This window comes from Triticum dicoccoides, chromosome 6A, assembly GCF_002162155.2.
Source record: "Triticum dicoccoides isolate Atlit2015 ecotype Zavitan chromosome 6A, WEW_v2.0, whole genome shotgun sequence".
Lineage (NCBI taxonomy): Eukaryota > Viridiplantae > Streptophyta > Magnoliopsida > Poales > Poaceae > Triticum > Triticum dicoccoides.
Genome location: NC_041390.1, coordinates 98,393,112 through 98,406,566, shown reverse-complemented (window position 1 = coordinate 98,406,566; position 13,455 = coordinate 98,393,112).

Here is a 13,455-nt window from a genome sequence, read left to right as displayed (position 1 = left end):
CAGTGCTACAGCCTGGATTCACTCGCTGATGACCGACACGTTCGATGCTGGGTCATGGATGCCTGTCCCTGTAAGTCTGTGCCACTTTGGGTTTACGACTAGTCATGTCAGCCCGGGCTCCTTATCATATGGATGCTAGCGACACTATCATATACGTGAGCCAAAAGGCGCAAACGGTCCCGGGCAAAGGTAAGGCGACACCCGTGGGGATACCGTGCGTGAGGCCGCAAAGTGATATGAGGTGCTACAGGCTAGATCGATGTGACATCGCGTCGGGGTCCTGACAATGTAGTTTAGGCAAGAGGTGGGGACAACACCAGAGGTGGACATGGTTGTGGTGGAGGTCGATGGACGGGAGGTGATCGATGGAGGTGGATAGCTAGATGCGATGGAAGAGTCCCGCTCTGAATACCATGTGAAGTATCGATGAAGCATCTCAAGCCCCTGGATGGGAGCCCACGTTGTTATATTGAGTAGAGAGAGAAGATCATCTCGAGAGAATTACGTGCGTACGATTATGGGACTAACCGTAGTAAAATTACAGGGGGTTGGGGAGTTGAGATAGATGCAAACTCTAACAGAATAAAGCCTACGTCTATCTCCTAGAGGTAGCGCCCAAGACACTTGGCCAGCCCACAATATTACATGTTTAACAACAATATACTACTGGTTCACTGATTTATTTTGAAGAGGAATGCTAGCTTGTGACCATATGGGCAAACAGAGCTAATGTATGTAATAAACGTGCAAAATTAAATCCTTTAGCAACCCATGCCAGCCAAGTCATCTTCTTGGATCTCTGACGGTTTGAATTAATAATTTGCGAATATGTCTTGTTTTCTTATTGTTGAATTCCACTAACAACACAACGTAAGCCATATTCACTACATGATAGACATTATTCACCATGCGTTTTAACAAGCCATTGTTGACACACGAACACGTCACGTGTACCGTCGACGCCGGGGGTGATGCACCGCAGCTCACGTCGAAGGAGACCCGACCGACAACGCGATACGCAAGACAGTCGACGGACGCTTTTGCAGAACTGAAACCCCACACCCCCGGGAGGGACCCCGTCAAGGAGTGCGGCGGCTATGGGCTGCCCTAGGTCGATTCGCTTGCCCCTAGAGCCTCGGGATTCGCAACTCTCAAATTTGAGGAACAACGAAGAACGAGAGAGAAAAATGGTGGAGGGATAAATCGTAGATGAAAAAGTAGTATATTGATTTGTTCGATTGTGTGTTGTTCAATCGGCCGTCAGCCTCAACATATATAAGAGGCGGCTGGACTTCCCGTACAAGTAATGGATTCATCTAGGCTTTCCTTACAAGAAAATTTACATCAATTCACGTCCTAGAGTCCTAGTTTTATTCCAACTCGGATTCAGTCTGAATCTGGCCCAAACTCTGTCTTCCTTCTTGCACGGGCCGCTGAGCATCCATATGATCTCTGATCAAGATGGCCAAAATATCAAACTTGTGCGCCTCGACGATAAGAACAACTCTCATATTGATCACTTTTTCAAATAAGGCTTTCTTGAATACTTTTCGATGTCATCTTTATCTTCCAGTCGGACTCGGTCTTGCAGTAGACTGGATTATACGAGTCTCGTAGTGAATTTCTAGGCCATATATTATCTCAGATGATGATGACTCCAAAACCAAAGTTTACCGTGTTGATGATATGCACAACTTCTGTATTGAACACTTTTTCATCCGAGGTCATCTTGATAAACTTTTGGGCATATGTTCAGTTTCACTCGGATTCGAGCTCATCCACTCGGATTAGAGTCATTCACTTGGATCGTCCGACTAGACTTTTTCACTCGGATGTTAGAATCTTTCACTCAGATGACCATATTTTCACTCGGAAGGTAGTCTCTTTACTCGATCGGCAAGTTTTCATTTCGACGGCAACAGTTTCACTCGGATGATAATAATTTCACTCGGACGGAAAACTTTCACTCAACCGGTAAGTTTTCACTCGGATGGTAAGCTTTCACTCGATCGGTAAGTTTTCACTCGGATGGTAGCTTTTCACTCGGATTTTCTGACTAAAAACATAGTCTGATTTTGTTTTGTCTCTCCAGACCTCATACGACCTCAGATTGAGACGAATTATATATGAAAATCGATCAGCTCGATGAGACGAAACATTTTTGTGTTGAAGATTTTTCAATTCAAGGCCGTCTTGAGGGCCGAATTGCTCACGCATTGTATCAGACACGCATCAACATGTGTCTGATGTCAAGCGTAATATTTTGGTCTCTGGGCTGTCCAGACCGTATTGACTGTAACTTTTGCATATGAATTCGGATTAAGATAATTTATCTATGAAAATCAATTGACTCGACGAGACGAAGACAGTTCCTTTATAGTGCTCCTTCATCTGAGGTCATATTGAGAGCGTAATCGGCCGAAAAGCACTCAGAACACTAAATTTTGTCACTCGGAGCACAGCTTCGGCCACTGAGATGAGGTCGAATGGCGATAGCCTAAACATCAAAGTTGTTTCACTCGACGATGTGAAACTTTCTCATGCTGAAACCCTTTCACTCTGTATCTTGCAAAAATCAGGTGTCAACACATGCCTCCCTGTGTTTCGGCAAAGGTTGCATGCCGAAAAATAATATGCATGGTGTTCGTTCTAAGGACGATGTCAAGACTCCATCGGCCATTTATTTTTCTCAGCGCGATAATTATGTATCGGCCATGTTTGTGCTAAGGGCGATAATCGTATATCAGCCATTGCCTACTTAGGCTTCCTGCCACACACTCGGGTGGTACTTCTTCAAATATTTGCCATTGAGAGCTCGAGGTAACAATGCCCCTTGTATTGATTCCATCAAATATGAATTCCCGGGAAAAACTCTTGTAATCCTAAAAGGACCTTCCCAACTTGAAGACCACTTCCCGAATTTTCTATCTCTTGAACCAATTGGCAGAATCAGTTTCCAGACGAGATCACCAACTTGAAAATTCTTCAACTTAACTTTCTTATTGTAAGCTCTTGCAACCCTTAACTTGTCTCTCTCTATGGACTTCAAAGAAACCAAACATTTATCGGCAACCCCATCAATATTGTCCATCATCAAGTTATAAAAGTCTACTGCCGATAAATCATTTTGTTTGGCTATTCTCAAAGCATTCAAATTTACTTCCACTCGTAAAACGGCCTCTTGACCATATACTAGCTCATAGGGGTCATCTTCATAGCACCATGCCTTGAAATTCTTGTTGGGGAACGTAGCAGAAATTCAAAATTTTCCTACGTATCACCAAGATCTATCTATGGAGAAACTAGCAACGAGGGGAAGGAGAGTGCATCTACATACCCTTGTAGATCGCTAAGCGGAAGCATTCAAGAGAACGGGGTTGATGGAGTCGTACTCATCGTGATCCAAATCACCGGAGATCCTAGTGCCGAACGGACGGCACCTCCGCGTTCGACACACGTACAGCCCGACGACGTCTCCCATGCCTTGATCCAGCAAGGAGAGAGGGAGAGGTTGAGGAAGACTCCATCCAGCAGCAGCACAACGGCGTGGTGGTGATGGAGGAGCGTGGCTATCCTGCAGGGCTTCGCCAAACACCGGAGAGGAGGAAGGAGAGATGCAGGGCTGCGTCATATAGAGGAGAGGAACTCGCGTGTTATGAGCAGCCCAAACCTGAACTATATATAGGGGAAGGGGAGGGGCTGCGCCCCCTTTAGGGTTTCCACCCCTAGGGGTGGCGGCCAGCCTAGATCCCATCTAAGGGGGGCGGCCAAGGGGGAGGGGGAGAGGGAGGCGCACCAGGATGGGCCTTAGGGCCCATCTGCCCTAGGGTTTGCCCCCTTCTCCTCTCCCTTGCGCCTTGGGCCCTTGTGGGGGGCGCACCAGCCCACCTGGGGCTGGTCCCCTTCCACACTTGGCCCATGAAGCCCTCCGGGGCTGGTGGCACCACTTGGTGGACCCCCGGGACCCTCCCGGTGGTCCCGGTACGTTACCGATAAACCCCGAAACTTTTCCGGTGACCAAAACAGGACTTCCCATATATAAATATTTACCTCCGGACCATTCCGGAAATCCTCATGACGTCCGGGATCTCATCCGGGACTCCGAACAACATTCGGTAACCACATACAAACTTCCTTTATAACCCTAGCATCATCGAACCTTAAGTGTGTAGACCCTACGGGTTCGGGAGACATGCAGACATCACCGAGACGTTCTCCGGTCAATAACCAACAGCGGGATCTGGATACCCATGTTGGCTCCCACATGTTCCACGATGATCTCATAGGATGAACCGCGATGTCAAGGACTTAATCAATCCCGTATACAATTCCCTTTGTCTATCGGTACGATACTTGCCCGAGATTCGATCGTCGGTATCCCGATACCTTGTTCAATCTCGTTACCGGCAAGTCTCTTTACTCGTTCCATAACACATCATCCCGTGATCAACTCCTTGATCACATTGTGCACATTATGATGATGTCCTACCGAGTGGGCCCAGAGATACCTCTCCGTCACACGGAGTGACAAATCCCAGTCTCGATTCGTGCCAACCCAACAGACACTTTCGGAGATACCCGTAGTGTACGTTTATAGCCACCCAGTTACGTTGTGACGTTTGGCACACCCAAAGCACTCCTACGGTATCCGGGAGTTGCACAATCTCATGGTCTAAGGAAATGATACTTGACATTAGAAAAGCTTTAGCATACGAACTACACGATCTAGTGCTATGCTTAGGATTGGGTCTTGTCCATCACATCATTCTCCTAATGATGTGATCCCGTTATCAACGACATCCAATGTCCATGGTCAGGAAACCGTAACCATCTATTGATCAACGAGCTAGTCAACTAGAGGCTTACTAGGGACATGGTGTTGTCTATGTATCCACACATGTATCTGAGTTTCCTATCAATACAATTCTAGCATGGATAATAAACGATTATCATGAACAAGGAAATATAATAATAATCAATTTATTATTGCCTCTAGGGCATATTTCCAACAATTCTATGTGCCCACAAAGCTTCAGACAACAACTCATGCCATCTCCTTAGATTATCTTCAATCTTCTTCTTGATGAGTTTGATTAAAATTTTATTGCTAGACCCAGCTTGTCCATTAGCTTGGGCATAATATGGAGAGGAATTGAGCAACTTTATGTTATAAGATTCGGCAAAATCTCTGACTTGGTGTGACATGACAGATGAACCTTGATCTATTGTTAACGTTTGAGGAATACCGAATCTATGAATAATGTGCTCAGTTATGAATTGAATTACCTTTGTATGTGTCATGTTCTTGAGAGGTACTGCTTTAGACCATTTAGTGAAATAATCAGTTGCCACCAATACGAACCGATGCCCCTTCGAGGAAGATGCATGAATTTGCCCAAGAAAGTCTAAACCCCATCCTCTGAAGGGCCACGGCTTGATAATAGGATGCAACATAGCAGCAGGAGCCAATTGAATATCACCAAAAAATTTACAAGATCCACACCCTTTATAATATCTGAAGCAATCATTAATCATAGTCGGCCAATAAAACCCAGCACGTCGCAATAACCATTTCATCTTGGGAGCCGACTGGTGAGTGCCACAAATCCCTTCATGTACTTCTCCCATAGCATCTTTTGCCTGGTCCTCGTCCAAACACTTTAGAAGAACATCATCGACTGTTTGGCGATAAAGACCATCATCCCTAATTGTATACTTGAAAGCCATACGCCGAACAGCCATGTCCACCGTTTCACTTGGATTGCGCAAGTAAGCAACAATGGGCTTCCTCCAGTCGGAATTGTCATCTGCACTAGATTTTTTGTTAATGACCGAATCAGTGGGTTCTGGTTCGGCCTCTTCTATACCGGTAAGACAAGACATCGGACTTTGAGAAATATGAAACATGCCATGATCAACATGATATTCAGATGCTTGCTGTGCCAACTCATTTGCTTTCCAGTTGTCATGTCTAGATATATGTGCAATGCTAAAACAATCCAAAGTAGAGATTATATCTAGACATTTATCAAGATAAACATTAAGTGATTCGTCTAAACACTGAAAGACTTTGGATATTTGCTGCACCACTAGTAACGAATCACCATAAGCCTCAATATGTGTAACACCTATAGCAAGTAACATATGTAGGCCGAATAACAATGCTTCATATTCGGCTTGATTGTTTGTGCAGAAATATTCTAAGCGGCATGAGGCTTCAAAAACAGCACCATGAGGAGATATATAAACAATACCAATACCTTGGCCATTGCTATAAACTGAACCATCAAAGTATAATCTCCATGGTACTAATGAAACAAGGTTCATATTAACATCATGTTTGTCATTAATCCGATGTTCAACAATGAAATTAGCAACAATTTGGCCTTTCATGGATTTTAGAGATTCATAAGCCAAATCATATTCAATCAAAGCATAAGCCCACTTGCCAATTCTACCAGTAAGAATTGGCCTATGCAACATGTATTTAATGGCATCGGTTTAACAAGCTACTACACAAGCACTCGGTACTAAATAATGTCTTAGTTTTGTGCAAGCATAATATAAGCATAGACATAATTTCTCAATAAATGTATACCTTGTCTCGGTGCCCAATAAGCGTCTGCTCAAATATGTAATAGCATGCTCTTTTCCCTCAGTTTCTTGAGTCAAAACAGCACCAATAACTCCTTCATCTGCTGCAATGTAAAGCCTGAAGGGTTTTTTATGCTTGGGTGCTTTCATCACCGGAGGGGTGCACAAATAATTCTTGATCGTATCAAATGCTTCTTGCTGTTTTGCCCCCAAGTGAAATCAGCATCATTCTTCAACCGAAGGATAGGAGTAAATGCATCAACTTTCCCTGGCAGATTAGCTATGAACCTTCTCAAATAATTAACCTTGCCAAGGAACTTTTGCATATATCTCTTGCATGTTGGAGCCTCCACTTTCTGTATGGCCTCTATCTTTTCGTGATCAATCTTTATGCCATCTTCATGAATAATGAAATCCAAAAACTTGCCAGCTGATACGCCGAATGCACACTTTAAAGGATTCATCTTGAGTCCATACTTTTTCATTCTTTCAAAAGCTAAACGCAAATCGGCCAAGTGAGATTCAAAAGCATCCGATTGTACAACAATATCATCAATATAAACTTCAAGTATGACACTGAGTAAATCATGAAAAATTAAATTCATAGCCCTTTTGATACGTGGCTCCAGCATTTTTTAGTCCGAATGTCATCACTGTCCACTCAAATAAACCAAGGAAACCAGGACATCGGAAAGCCGTTTTGTACATGTCTTGTTCGGCCATAAAAATTTGATTGTATCCGGCATTACCATCTAGAAAGCTAATAACTTTAAGTCCAGAAGCATCATTAATAAGCATATCGGCTATTGGCATGGGATTTTCATCTTTGGGCGTAGCCCTATTCAAATCTCTGAAGTCAATGCACACCCTCAACTTGCCAGATCCTTTCTTCTCCACCGGGACAATGTTAGAAATCCACTCGGCATATCTGCAAGGTCGAATGAAATTAGCTTCAAGCAAACGACCGATCTCTTCCTTGGTCCGGTCATATGTTTTTGGATTAAATTTTCTGGCCGACTGTTTATAAGGTCTAAAACCGGCCTTTATAGGCAACCGATGCTCTACTAGCTCTCGGCTTAAACCTGGCATCTCATGATATTCCCACGCAAAGCAACAAATATATTCTTTAAATAGCTCGATTAACTTAACTTTACAATCGGCTTTCAAATTTTTGTTTACAAACGTCGGTTGAGTGACTGAACCATCTCCAATATCTACCTCCTCTAATGGATCGGCCGATGTAAAACCTTGTCCAAGTTTATCCATGTCATCCGACTCCTCTATAGACTCATACATATCGTTCTCGCTGGACCGATATTTTACAAGATGCTTTTGTAACCACTCGGAGCTAGAATCCATTAAAATATATCATACCTTGGAGCCGATTGCATTTAGTCGGCTTTAAAGAGACGGGCACAAAACCATTCTTGGTCGCACTGAGAAAATCAAACTCTGTTAAGTCATGTCCCATCAAGCAAGTAGCATTGGGATGTTGCCAATCCACCGATAAATCGGCCAAAGCAACACAGGCCGAGTCATCCGCATGAATGACTTCCACTTCATCATCAACCCACTGAATCAAAAACTGATGCATAGTGGATGGCAAGCACTGGTTTGCATGAACCAAATCACGGCCTAGTATGACGTTGTAGTTACCTTGCACCTCAACGACAAAGAATGCAGTAGCCAAAGTTTTGCTTCCGACTGTAAGATCCACATACATGACACCTTTGGCTTCAGTTTTCCCTTTTCCTTCAAATCTGTTGAGAACCATATTGGTCTTCTTCAATTCTTCATCAGGCAAACCCAATTTCTTGAAGACCGAATAGGGCATAAGATTTATCACAGCACCACCATCAACAAGCATCCGAGTGATCGGCGAGCCATTGATATGACCTCTGAGATATAATGGTTTCAGATTCGTTACTGGTTCTTTTGGCTTCTCAAATATTGCGTTTTTCGGGCCAAAATCCATCTGAGCCACCTCCCCTTCCTCATCTACAGCACGAAACTCAGCAGGTAAGTAATACACCATATTGATATCCATACCTTTATGAACCGGCGTAGACTCATAGTCCAACATATCAGCCTCCTCCTCGAGTGCATCCACCGATTCTGAATTTTGTCCGAGTGAAGAGGAAGCAATAGGTAACATAGACGATGCAATGATTGTGTCGTCCTCTTTTGGTAGTGTAGGTGCTGATGTGATAGGTGTAGAAGCCACTGCATCTTGTATTTGTTTGGGCCTCCACACTTGTTTTGTAGGTACCATAGGCCGAGTGTCATTGAACAACTTATCCCTTTGCTTCTCGGCCTCTTGTTCTCTCATCTCTTAACTCCTTAACCTTTGTAGTTTCCATTTTTGTGTCTTTTTTAGCCTTGGAGGACACCACTTTGGCTGAGTGTATTTAGGATCTCTCGTCTTTACTTGGCTGGTGCTTGCTTCATGGTCATTAGCCGAGTGCTTTGGCGCGATAGCAAGTATCGGCTCAGTCGGATTGCTATGCACAATCGGCTGTTGTATGGTGAATGTCTCTGTGCCCAAGAGAAGTGAGTCGACATCCATTTTCTCCTTGCCTTTTCCTGACTCAACTGATGCAACACTTGGTGATTTAACACGCCATTCTTTTCGACTTTTCCAGATGCATGAAATTTCCACTCGGGCCCACCTTTTTACTCGGATGGAATCCACTCGGATGGATGTCACTCGGATGGAATTCACTCAGATGGAATTTACTCGGATGGAATTCAGTCGGATGGAATCTACTTGGCCGCATTTTTTCACTCGGATAAATTCCACCTGGGTGCAATCTTACACTCGGATAATTTCCATCCGGTCGCATGTTTTGACCAGCCGACCGATAGTTACCGATGTTCAGTCGGCCATTATATGAGTATTCAAGTCGATCCCAAACAGTTTGCCTTTGCTCTTCTGGAAACAACGCCTTTGGTCCACTTGGTTTCATATACCGACTGAACATATCATCTGATGGTGACCTTGGTCACTTCAACTGTGATGGCTGGTTAGAGCTGGAACCAACCGACTGATTGGCATACTTGGACAGCAACATATCAAAAGTTGGCTTGATCCACTTGCGTTGCACTTTAGCTTCATTCCTCTTCCACTTGCCAACTTCTGGACTCTTGGGTTTGACAAATTTAACTCGAGTATTTTCTTGCACTTGCGGTTGTCCCCCAAGTGTAGGATTCTTGATGGTGATTTTGATCACTTCCTTGCCATCGGGCTGCTTATCAAGCACAACATGTCTCCCCAAGACCGTGCTACTTTCCTTGTCTTTCCTGGGCTCACCAACAATGATATTAGCTTTATTAGAAGATTCGGCTACCTCCAGCCGAATGAGTAGCTTCTTTCCCTCCAAATCCATGGTATTCATTGGAAAAGGTTGTTTATCAACTTGCATCTCAGAAAAATTCAATCATCCGTCATTAATGGCCGATTGTATCTGTCATCGAAAAACATTGCAATTGTTAGTAGCATGAGAAAAAGAATTATGATACTTGCAATAAGCATGCCGTTTTAGCTCTTCAAGCGGCGGTAAAGTATGAGATATTCTAATAATCTTAGCCTGCGGCACAACATCAAATATTCTATCACACTTAGAAATGTTAAAAGTAAACTTCATCTCTTCATCACGATTCTTATGAATCGGCTTCAGATCATTGCAAGTAAAGGGTTTGGCCTTAGATGCCAAACAAATTCAGTAGCAAAAACATCACCCTCATCGTTCGAGTAATCACTATCATATTCCACCATATTCATCTTTGGACGATCGGCTTTGTATCTATGCACTTCTTTGAGGTCATTGCTTCGGCTTTCTTGAGCCAAAGCCCTTTGTAAGACTTGGTTGATATTTAAGAACTCATAGCCTTCTAGCTTTGCTCTAATGGGAGTTCTCAAACCACTCAGCACTAGGTCTGCCAAGTCCCTCTCGGTTATCACCAAACTAAAACACCTGTTTTTTGTTTCTCTGAATCTCTTGACATAATCGGAGACCGATTCATCATGCTTCTGTTTAATCGATGTCAGATGTGACAACTTGAGTTCATTGTCGCTGCTATAAAAGTGATCATGAATCTTCTGCTCTAGCTGCGACCAAACCCGAATGGAACCATGTGGTAAAGAAGAAAACCATGAAAATGCGGTACCAGTTAATGATAAAGGAAATAAACGCACTTTCGATTCATTCAATGAGCCCGCCTCACCCAATTGTGCTAAATATTGACTAACATGCTCCCATGTGGTTTTTGTGCCCTCTCCATTGAACTTAACAAAATCTGGAATCTTATATCCCGGAGGGCACTGGATGGCATCAAAGTACTCGGGGTACGACTTTTGGTAAATCCAATTCCGAGGTAACTCAACTCCAAAATTTTCTCGAAGCATCTTAGCCATCTCCTCTCTAAGATTAGCTAGACCATCATTCCTAGTGGATGATGAAGCTTGTGGCAATGACATAGGAGGAGTAGGGTTACTAGCTATAGGTAGGAATTGTGGCATGTATGTCGACCCATAATTTGGTAATGGTCCAGTGGTTGTCGCTGTAGGTAGGGTTTGGTTCGGCGTTGCCACCGAACCTGGCATACTCATAATATGATTAATGGGTGCAGCCACAATCTCATTTGTTTGGGTAGGATAATAAGCCATCGGCACGGGAGGCGTCGATGAAATAGGTAAAGCCAGATTAGGGTTTTGCACACTAGTAGCTACACCATCATTACCACTAGACGATTGAGATATATTCTTCTGAGCATTAGTATTTTCTATGAAAGTTTGATAGACTAGATTGTTACCATCAGCAATACGACTTTCAATCTTAGCCCACTGCTCAGGAGAAAAGGCAGTACTTACAGAGAGTTTAACCTGTTCAGTTTGAAGAGGAGGGAACTTGATTTCTTAAACTGGAGTGATGTTGCCTTGGCGATCTTTCTTGAATTTTGCAAGGAACTCATGTAGGTCCTTATCCTTGCGCGCCTTCTTGTACTCCTCATAGACTTGGCGATGATCGGACGATATCTCATCAAGACTGGGCTTAATGATGTTATCGGCGTCTACCTCGGATGGCTTGGGAAGATCGGACATGGTGGATGATGATGATTGATCTTCGTTCCCCAGCGAAGTCGCCAAAATGTGTGTTGACACACGAACACGTCACATGTACCCTCGACGCCGGGGGTGATGCACCGCAGCTCACGTCGAAGGAGGCACGACCGACAGCGCGATACGCAAGACTGTCGATGGGCGCTTTTGCAGACCCGAAACCCCACACCCCTGGGAGGGTCCCCGTCAGGGAGTGCAGCGGCTATGGGCTGCCCTAGGTCGATTCGCTCTCCCCTAGAGCCTCGGGATTCACAGCTCTCAAATTCGAGGAACATCGAAGAACGAGAGAGAAAAACGGTGGAGAGATAAAACGTAGATGAAAAAGTAGTATATTGATTTGTTCGATTGTGTGTTGTTCAATCGGCTGTCACCCCCAACATATATAAGAGGCGGCTGGACTTCCCGTACAAGTAAAGGATTCATCTAGGCTTTCCTTACAAGAAAAATTACATCAATTCACGTCCTAGAGTCCTAGTTCTATTCCAACTCGGATTCAGCCTGAATCTGGGCCAAACTCTGTCTTCCTTCTTGCGCGGGCTGCTGAGCTTGCATATGATCTCCGATCAAGATATCCCAAATATCAAACTTGTGCGCCTCGACGATACGAACAACTCTCATGTTAATCACTTTTTCAAATAAGGCTTTCTTGAATACTTTTCGATGTCATCATTACCTTTCAGTCGGACTCGGTCTTGCAGTAGACTGGATTATCCGAGTCTCGTAGTGAATTTGTAGGACATATATTATCTCTAATGATGATGACTCCAAAACCAAAGTTTACCGTCTTGATGATATGCACAACTTCTGTATTGAACACTTCTTCATTCGAGGTCATCTTGATAAACTTTCGGGCATATGTTCAGTTTCACTCGGATTCGAGCTCATCCACTCGGATTAGAGTCATTCACTTGGATTGTCCGACTAGACTTTTTCACTCGGATGTTAGAACCTTTCACTCGGAAGACAATCTTCACTCGGATGACCATATTTTCAGTCGGAAGGTTGTCTCTTTACTCGATCGGCAAGTTTTCATTCCGACGGTAAAAGTTTCACTCGGATGATAATAATTTCACTCGAACGGAAAACTTTCACTCAACCGGTAAGTGATACGTCTCCAACGTATCTATAATTTTTGATTGCTCCATGCTATATTATCTACTATTTTGGACTATATTGGGCTTTATTTCCCACTTTTATATTATTTTTGGGACTAACCTATTAACCGGAGGTCCAGCCCATAATTGATGGTTTTTGCCTTTTTCAGTGTTTTGGAGAAACAGAATATCAAACGGAGTCCAAACGGAATGAAATCTTCGGAAACGTGATTTTCTCATCAGATAAGATCCAGAAGACTTAGACCCCCCCCCGTCAAGAAAGCCACGAGGTGGTCACGAGGGTGGGGGCGCCCCCCTAGGGCGTGCCCCCTGCCTCGTGGGCCCCTCGAAGCTCCACCGACGTACTTCTTCCTCCTATATATACCTACGTACCCCCAAACGATCAGATGCGGAGCCAAAAACCTAATTCCACCACCGCAACTTTCTGTATCCACGAGATCCCATCTTGGGGCCTGTTCTGGAGCTCCGCCGGAAGGGGAATCGATCACGGAGGGCTTCTACATCATCATCCAAGCCTCTCCGATGAAGTGTGAGTAGTTCACCTCAGACCTACAGGTCCATAGTTAGTAGCTAGATGACTTCTTCTCTCTTTTTGGATCTCAATACAATGTTCTCCCCCTCTCTTGT